This window comes from Dreissena polymorpha, chromosome 2 (assembly GCF_020536995.1).
Source record: "Dreissena polymorpha isolate Duluth1 chromosome 2, UMN_Dpol_1.0, whole genome shotgun sequence".
NCBI lineage: Eukaryota > Metazoa > Mollusca > Bivalvia > Myida > Dreissenidae > Dreissena > Dreissena polymorpha.
Window position 1 is genome coordinate 90,216,729 of NC_068356.1, and position 9,116 is coordinate 90,225,844.

The 9,116-nt window shown below is 36.4% G+C and overlaps 1 pseudogene; it reads right to left on the minus strand.

The window, feature by feature from the left end:
• LOC127869895 (acidic mammalian chitinase-like) overlaps positions 1-8,785 on the minus strand; it is a 25,128-nt pseudogene extending 16,343 nt beyond the window's left edge.
• Positions 8,786-9,116: the final 331 nt, after the last annotated feature.

A 9,116-nucleotide genomic window follows, 5' to 3' on the forward strand; every position in this document is an offset into this window, starting at 1 on the left:
AAAAATCCATGTCGATGTTGGTCGGCATTACAGGAACTGGCGTCGGTGTCGTTACGAACGGTACCGGAAAGAATACATTTGACGGGTTGGTATTTTGCCTCGCTAGACCCCAGTCGTTGTTCCAGCGTTCGCAAACGGATTGGATTGCGGAACGCTCGCTCCCCAACTCGGATTTGGTCCCCAACTCGGATTTGGGCGACCCCATGGATCAAATTGCTGCACTGGTGGTTGTGTCGGAGGCCGCGGGATGGGTGGTGTTGTGTGTTGTAGTCGGTTGTTGTTGTAGTGGTTGGTCTGGTCTGTCTGGTCGTCGTCGTCGACGGCGGCGGCCGTCTGGGAGGTTGGGTGGTTCCGTCTTCACGAGTTTTTCGCAGCGCACGTTTTCGGGCCAGTCGCAGAAGTTGTTGGTGGGGTTCCAGAGTAATGGGGAAGCGCATTGACGAACATTTGAACTTAAGGAGAGACCGTCGGCGCAGATATAATATTCGTCGCAGCTTTTGGATTGGCTGGTGGGAGGAGTTGACGTTCGGTGGACAGTTGAATTCGTTCTTCGTTAAATGAGGCATAGCTGGGGAAAAATATGAGGAGAATGAATAAGAGGTATTGCTCAAGACTTTCATATGGAGGATATTTTTAACGTTTCATCAGTAATATGCTTTAATTGCGATATTGTGGTGTTTGATATATTGCTTTAATGTATATTCGGGGAAGTTTGTGTCTATACAGATTTCTTTCGAAAGAAGATAGATACATATCTTTTTGATGTTTATATAAATTTTAACCGCTTAAATTATGATCTGGAAATGCGAAACAATATAGAAAGAAAGGATTTCGGACATATATTTAAGGATAACGTGCATGTACACTTCACTTAATTATACTCACTTGAAGGGATGTTGCCATGGTTAGTACTGCTGCTGGCGCTTTGTTGTCTGACTGCCGGCTTCGGTTGAGATGGTGGCTGCTCCCAGCTGTTCACCGGCGGGGCGATTGCAGGTCTATCGGCAGGGTTCGGCATAACTCGGTTACTAAGGAATACAATGTGCATGGTGACTTAAAAGTGCAGTCGCAACTGGAAATGTGAATAGTAGTTGCCAACGTTCATTTTCTATATAAGAACAATACACGTTTGTAATAACATATTTTTTTTAAATGCATAGCGACATGTATTATGATTAAACGTCTACGAATAAAGTGTAATCACGTTCACGTTTGGTTTTGAGGATGAAAATGTGCATGTCAACTTACATCTGCACCACAAAGGTTTCCCTTTTGTGTGTAAAAAATGCACAGCATGTAAATTCACGCTCGAAAAAAAATGCAAGTAAATATGTAGACATAATGAGCCTAGTAAAATATTCACGGCGTGTCTTCAAAAGCTTTAGCGTGACTTAATTTGACAGAACTGTTTTCCTTAAACTTAATTACTTTTCCGTTTTGTGAATACATGTCAATAGAGGATTTCGTGTTCAGCAAAAAAAAAGTGAATGCTTATCAAATATGCCGTTTATTATTTAATTACCTTTAGAGTTAGAAATCACCATGTGGTGAGAAAGATAATGTAGCCATTTTGTAACAAAAACTTCATCGGCCTTCAGTCATTAAACTGTCGGCATTTATGAAGATGTTTCAAAGGAATGCAAATTAAGGTCCATTACAACTGAATGTTGTGAGTGAGAATAATATGAATATACATGATCGATTTTGATGTTAACAATGGCGATTTATTAATTTGAAAATGTTTGTTTTACATTATCGGTCAATGTGCTCGACTTGTGACGCTAGAATCATACAATTTTATAAAATGAGTCGCGTTCTGAAAAACTGGGCATAATGCATGTGCGTAAAGTGTCGTCCCAGATAAGCCTGTGCAGTTCGCACAGGCTAATATGGGACGACACTTTCCGCTTTTATGACATGTTTCGTTTGAATGAAGTCTCTTCTTAGCAAAAATAAAATTTAGGCGGAAAGTGTCGTCCCTGATTAGCCTGTGCGGACTGCACAGGCTAATCTGGGACGAAACTTTACGCTCATGCATTATGCCCAGTTTCTCAGAGCACGACACAAATGTTCTTCCGACGTATCACATACATAGTGTGAAGTCATTTTTACCGATATAAATAATAATTGAACATTAGATACAGGTCGGTCCAGGAGTTACTTTGGCAATGACCAATTTTCCGTGGTTAAAAAAACAACATAAACGGTTTACAATAAAATCTTGGTTAATTAAAATGTGAATCAATTATTAAGTACTAATGTATCGAGTTTACAATATTTTAAGCCGCATATCAACTGTTCTTCAGTCCACCAAAACCCCGTCAAATGACTTTCTCACTTTTATACCATCCTACAAATGCTTACATCTTAAGAAATATCCGGTTGATTTCTGTATGCATTTAAACATCTCTAAAAGATACCCCGCTGTATAGTCTGTACAGTACTCACGGTCTAGAAAGCGGGGGTCGCGGCGTGGAGCCCAACAGCTCCTTGTTAATGGCATTCATAAGTGGGTAGGTGCCCATGCCGCAGTGGTTTTTGAAGTCATCCAAATCTAGAGCCCACACCATGACTCCTGAGAATCCGTTTTGTTTCATCCATTGGACCTGTAATTTTAGACTAGTGTGCGTTAAGTACATCGATTGTCAAAATGTCTCATCGATATATGTACCAGGACTGCTAATATACCTTTTGACCTTATAAGACAAATATATTACTAGTTTATACAGGTTTTAATTCAGTGGAACATGTGTATATAATTTCAATTATATCGCGAAACCCGAGAGCAGCATATAACTGTAGTACTTGATACGTTGACAAAACTGTTTTTCGGATCATTTTAAAAGTAAACATAAACGTTCGTTTTAGGTTGCCCCAAAACAACTCATTGTCTGGATGAATCGTGGTCGTTCTAATGTTTGTGGTTTGTTGTTAACTGCACTACCATGAATCGACATAATCATTCTAAATGAATAATTATGCAACGGAGTTCGAATCATTCAAGAGCAATGCGTAAAAATACATGTTATTACAATCCCATAAACAAATGGTAAATTAATGCATTTGAACTTATCTGATGTGTTTGTTTTATTATGTAAGCGCATTGCATCATAAATACACTGCTTTAATATAACTGTTTTTCAAATATCAGTAAACATATAATAAAACATTCAAAGCGTTTGAAACAGTTTAGATTTTAAAATAACTTAAAGACATTATTTTGTTTATGATCTCGCTGCCTGTGTGCTTAATAGTTGACCATTGAGTAATGTCACCGACATTATTGAGTCATAAGTAACGTAATAACTTTTCATCATAAATAAATGATTTTGCGCCGTCAATAATAAAAATGAAAAAACAACAAACTTACTTTTATACGCAGACTGTCTACGTCATCGTACCCAACCCACTGGTCGCCTTTAACGGCGTAAGGTGCTTCTTGCTCTTTGATGTAGAAAGACTGGCCGCCTGTCGCCAGCATGTCGCAAATCTGTTAAAACATAACAATTCCGAAAATGATGACACATGTATTCTTCATATTAAGGAAGCTAATGAAAGGACACCACAATGAGTCGCGATCTGAGAAAACTGGGCATTATGCATGTGCGTAAAGTGTCGTCCCAGATAAGCCTGTGCAGTCTTCACAGGCTAATCAGGGACGACTCTCTCCGCCTAAATTGGATTTTTGCTAAGAAGAAACTTTATTTTAATGAAAAATTTCATAAAAGCAGTACAGGAAACCTATGGAAGGCTTGAATGAGACTTCGCTATATAAACAGCTTTATACGAGAACTTCATCTGTATATGTTAACTATTACGTAAATACATATGTGTTATGTTCATAGCTTATTTGTGTAGATTGTTAAACGTCTACTAGGAATTTTGTCACTTTTCAATGATTTTCAAGCGCAATACTTCAAGACCAATATCAACACAATATACATATGTAAGATGCAGCTGGATAGGATAAACGTCGCTTCGACATACTATACCACCATCAGTAAGGCAATAATGGACACATAAATACTTGTTAAACATGTCAAAACGATCAAGACTGTCTCATAAAAGTTGAGTTTATGTCAACGGTTCGTAAATATGTGTACTGCAGCAGTATTATCAACGACTCGTACCTCATAATAAGACAGAAAACCGCCTTCGCGCGTGTATTTTCCCGCCTCTCCCTTGCCCTTCACTGGCGCCATAAGCCCGTTGTCATATGGATCCTTCAGAGTGAACGAACGACCGTACAGCCCCATGCCGATGACGAGCTTGTCCTTGGGACAACCTTGCTGAACCCAGTAGTTTGAAGCCCAGTCCTGTTGGAGAAAACACAATATATTGGCCTAGTTGAATCAAGGTCTGGGTTCTTCATGGCTTTGTTTGGTCCACTAATAAAATATCGGTTTCAGTACACATTAATACTCCTGCAACGGATTTGGTGATGGGTTCAATTAAAGAAGGCATAACATGGGCATAAAACCTTGATTATAATGAAAACAAGGCAAATGGCTTTACGTTGCCACCGAACTTGTAACATGCAACCATGTTTTTCCGGGTTTATACCACACTTATGCATACATGTCACTGTTTGAATAGAATTAATGCTGATGTAGTCTTGATTCTGACTGTATTTTCTTTCTCCCTATATTCCATATGTATATTGCGGAAGCCTACCATGTTTAGATATCTTTGGTTGCCGGTCTCGCCAGAATGTGGTAGAAGCGGACTGTTGTGTCCGGTTACATCTTCCCAGCTACCGTGTAGATCGTATGTCATGATGCTAATAAATCCATATCCCTGAAAGTAAAATATAAACAATGTTAGTAATGACAGTACAAGGTTTCACATGCTAATATGTGTAATCCCCATGATAACAAGCCAGTTATAGTTTATAGCCTAAATTTTTATTGTTGAACCAAGTTGAATCAAATAAGTGTGTTTTAAGCAATTCTGACTTGTTACCTGCCATATAAGTTTCTTTAAGAAAATCAACCCTATTTTGATTTATCATCAGAAAATCAACCTAATAATGAAACATGATACAAAATATTTTTGCGCAACAATGTTTAAGCAACCCTTGTATGCTTTCAACAAAAAATGTACTTTTCCATTGTTCTACTTACCTATCTACCATAACACTTTGGCTCTGAATGACTTAAGCGAGCCATTTGCATGGATACTGTATTCCCTTTATATCCAATGTTATTTGTTAAAACACGTTATTCGGTCAGGTTTAAACTGATGATGGTTATTTCGCATATGAAGAAAACACATAATGAGACCTATTTTCATGAGAGTTCAGAAAGACAATATCCTTTCTTACAATGTTCGTAAACCCAGCAACAATGTCTTGGTGTTGAGCATTTTTGTCATCATAATTTCGTATTGGTAATTGCATTGTCATTTTAGAGGTACTGACTGACTTATCCTTTAACATAAACATGAATCGACAATCGAAACATGATTAGTTTTAATACATGTATATAATTCGTCTGTTACACTCCTAAATTTGTTATAAAGTCAACATGTGTATTACCGGGTATGTTCATAACCATTGTCAACCATACTCACCTACAAACGGAAGGTATCTCATAGGCAGTGTCTATTTTGTCCTTGCCAGCAGCCACTGCCGAAGTAAGAAGCAGAGGTGCCTGTTCGTCCTTCTACCTTCTTCATCGAACACCCGTCTGAGTTCCTGAGAAACAAAACCATTCATGTCCTCAGATACGTGGTTATTTATGTTTTTGCGACATTGAAGCATTTATACTTCTGAAACCCAAAATGATTTATTTTCTGCGATACAAAATCGTATAATTTTTTAGATACAAACGAAATTAATTCCTGAGATACGATGCCATTTGATTCCGGAGACACTACTTCATTTAATACTGCATACTAATAGACTACCGAGCAGTTTTTTTTCTTCATGTATTTATGTATGTTTATCTACCTTGATTGCAGTAATTGTATTGCGTTTATACAGGCTAAAAACGTTTCACATACCGAAACAAGTTGGGAATACTTGACTTTGTCCTCTGGGGGGCTACCTCTATTAGCCGGATATTCCCAGTCCAAATCGAGACCATCGAAGTTTTTTGTCTCTATAAATATTAAACGTCTGCACATTTAATATTATCATGTTGGCAGCAATTAATGTAAAGGCTTGGTAAAAAATAAGATTGCAAATTTCTAAAGCAAATATAGTTATCATTTAAACGTACATTAAAGTTCTAAAATATTATTCAAATAAAAAAAGACAATAATTCCAAAACACTAACTAACCATCAATCGAAGCCAATGGATTGAACCCGTTAGCTGATATTGTTTGTATGAAACAATGGAAAGGCTAACACCTTAACACGGTTTACAAAACCCGTTCCTTTCGCATGCTTACCGTAAAAAACTTGACAGATGTTGTGGCGAATTCTCTACGGCTGGCCGGCGTATCCACCATGGCTGTGAAAGGTTTTGAGGCCATATTCCAGCCCCCAACCGCCAGCAGCGTCTTTAGTTCGCGATTTCTTCATTTTCAGATCATTGAAAGCGGTCAAACCTGATGGATATACTATTCTTGTAAAACTTGTCGAATTTAAAGAACGTATGGCTACATTTAACATTTAAATAAAATGGGTATACGCGCTTTAATAAATAATAAGGGAACGAAACTATGGATTTAATTAACAAACCTGGCTATTTGCTAAAAAGATTATTTTGAATTTTCTAGATGATTACAAATATAAAGAAATATAATAACAGATATACAAATTTCGCATGGAACCGGAGTGTATGCGTTTACTATGATTATTCAGCATTCCATTTATAAAGAAAAAATGTTCATTTATTAATCACTTGCTTATACTAGCAATCTGTATCACATTATTTAGGGTCATTTGCCCCAAAACTATGTACCATATACAGGATATATGTCAAACCGTTTCTAAGAACTATTGTCGATTTCGCTTTTTATATTATGACATGTGTTGACAGAGTCACCGACTGCAAGGTTATGGTTAATTAAAAAAGTTGGCATAAACATGTCGTGAGAATGGCCGAAAGTCATATAAAAGGTAATGTGACACACAAAAAATGTAAAGACAAATGAAAGGTAAGCCTCCACGTCTCGATTTGGTCCCCAAAGCCATAATCTGTTATATAGATAGATGAGTGTGATTATTCAATTCTTTATTCGGAGCGTATAGAGTCGTTCATCACAAGAGCCTGGGCAAAAGTATATTACTTTGTATTTTGTTAACAAATCGCGAATCTAAGGAAACTGTATTTATGCGTTGCTGAAAGCAAATGTGAATTACATATCAGGAATAAAATCATGGCAACGTAATTCTTGCATCATGAAATAATATGACCAATGACAGTGCTGTGATACAAAAAACATAGCCAATTTTAGATCGACCGATATTAGACTATGAATGTTAAAGTGAAGCCTAAAAAATGTTCGTATGCCTTAAGGGGCCTTTTCACTTTTTGGTAATTTTACCATGCTCTAAAACAGCGATTATATGCATCTTTTGACGATTTAAAAACCTGAACAAACGTTTGAATACTTTGGAGAGATTTGTTGTTGTCGTTATATTTTGTGAAACTACGAGGATTGCTTATATCAAGTATAAAATACGTCATTTATTGTATAAGCACGGATGGCCGAGTGGTCTTAGTGGTAGACTTTTACTCCAGGACTCCAGGGTCAGTGGTTCGAGTCCTGTTGAGGATTACTTTTTTTTAATTTTATTCATTTTTTTACTTGAGCTTTTTATATCCAATTTTTACATTTATCAATATTAATCATTTAATGACAAACTTCAATACATGACAAAATCTGTGAAAAGGCCCCATTAGACAAGTTCACATTCATATGGCTCTTACATTCCTCGCATCCAGTCGGTGGTCTCGTCATTCCACTCGAAGGCCTCCAGACGGTTACCGTTCAGCTTGGCGAAGGCGTAGACAATGTGAGTGCACATGTTCGGGTCCACATCTTCTGGAAGTACTTGCCTTCATTAGGGCGATACTGGGCCCAGTTGGTGTGTAGTAGCAAACGCGGCGGTATTGGGCCTAAAAACAGTCACCGTTTTTTAAGAAACATCCGATTTGTTTTTGGTACTTGTAAGTTAACAATATTTGTACAGCGTTTTATTTCATTTAAAATCGAGCTTTATGTTTTCGGTACTATACTAATCAATAAAAAACATCACATTCGTAAGATATGCATAATGTTTATAATTAAAGTTTAAACATATTCGTTTTATTCAATATATATCAGTTGGTATATGTTTTTGGCTGTATATAACAGGTACAATCATCGATTGACTCGACTTTATGTATTGTTATATTCTACGAGTATTTTTGTTTCATGTAATTGGACATTAACATTATACAGTTGTTCGTGAAAGCTAATATAACAATGCGTCAATTACATTTTGTTGTAGATTTTGAAACTTAAGATTCATATAGTAAAACGAAAATAGATTTGGGAAATGTTGTTCATCGCTTGTCATTCTACGAAGTGTATATTAAATCGGATATGTTTGAAATCACATGAATTTCTTTTTTCTTTTTATTATATACAGTGTCGTTAATAATGAACATTTCATCTTCAAAAAATATGTTTTTAACATCGGTACGTGATGATATTTCTAATCAACTGTGACAATAAAGAAATAATATAATATTGGTTATAAACGGTTTTTGCGGGAATATGTCATGAAAACATACCATACTTCTGATTCCAGTAGGTTAGTTGCCAGTAACAATGCATGCGTACGTGCATTTAGTACAGGTTATCAATTAGAGATGGACAAGTGTAAGTTGGTAAACTGATTACCGTGATAGAAATAAAATACTGTGAAAATTGAAACTAAACTAAATGATTATTATCACGAATATTGTTGGTTTTGATTGTCCATAACCCGGTATAATATTATTCCAAAATACAATTATTGTTTCTGAAGTTGAATTATATGTTTAAATGTATTTGCCAATGAAACAAAACGTTGTTGCAAACTGCACAGTACAATATTTAATTTAATATAATGTTTTTATGATGCAAATGTAATTATCCTCCTTTTGTTACATACAAATGTTGTTTTACAAAAACCTTA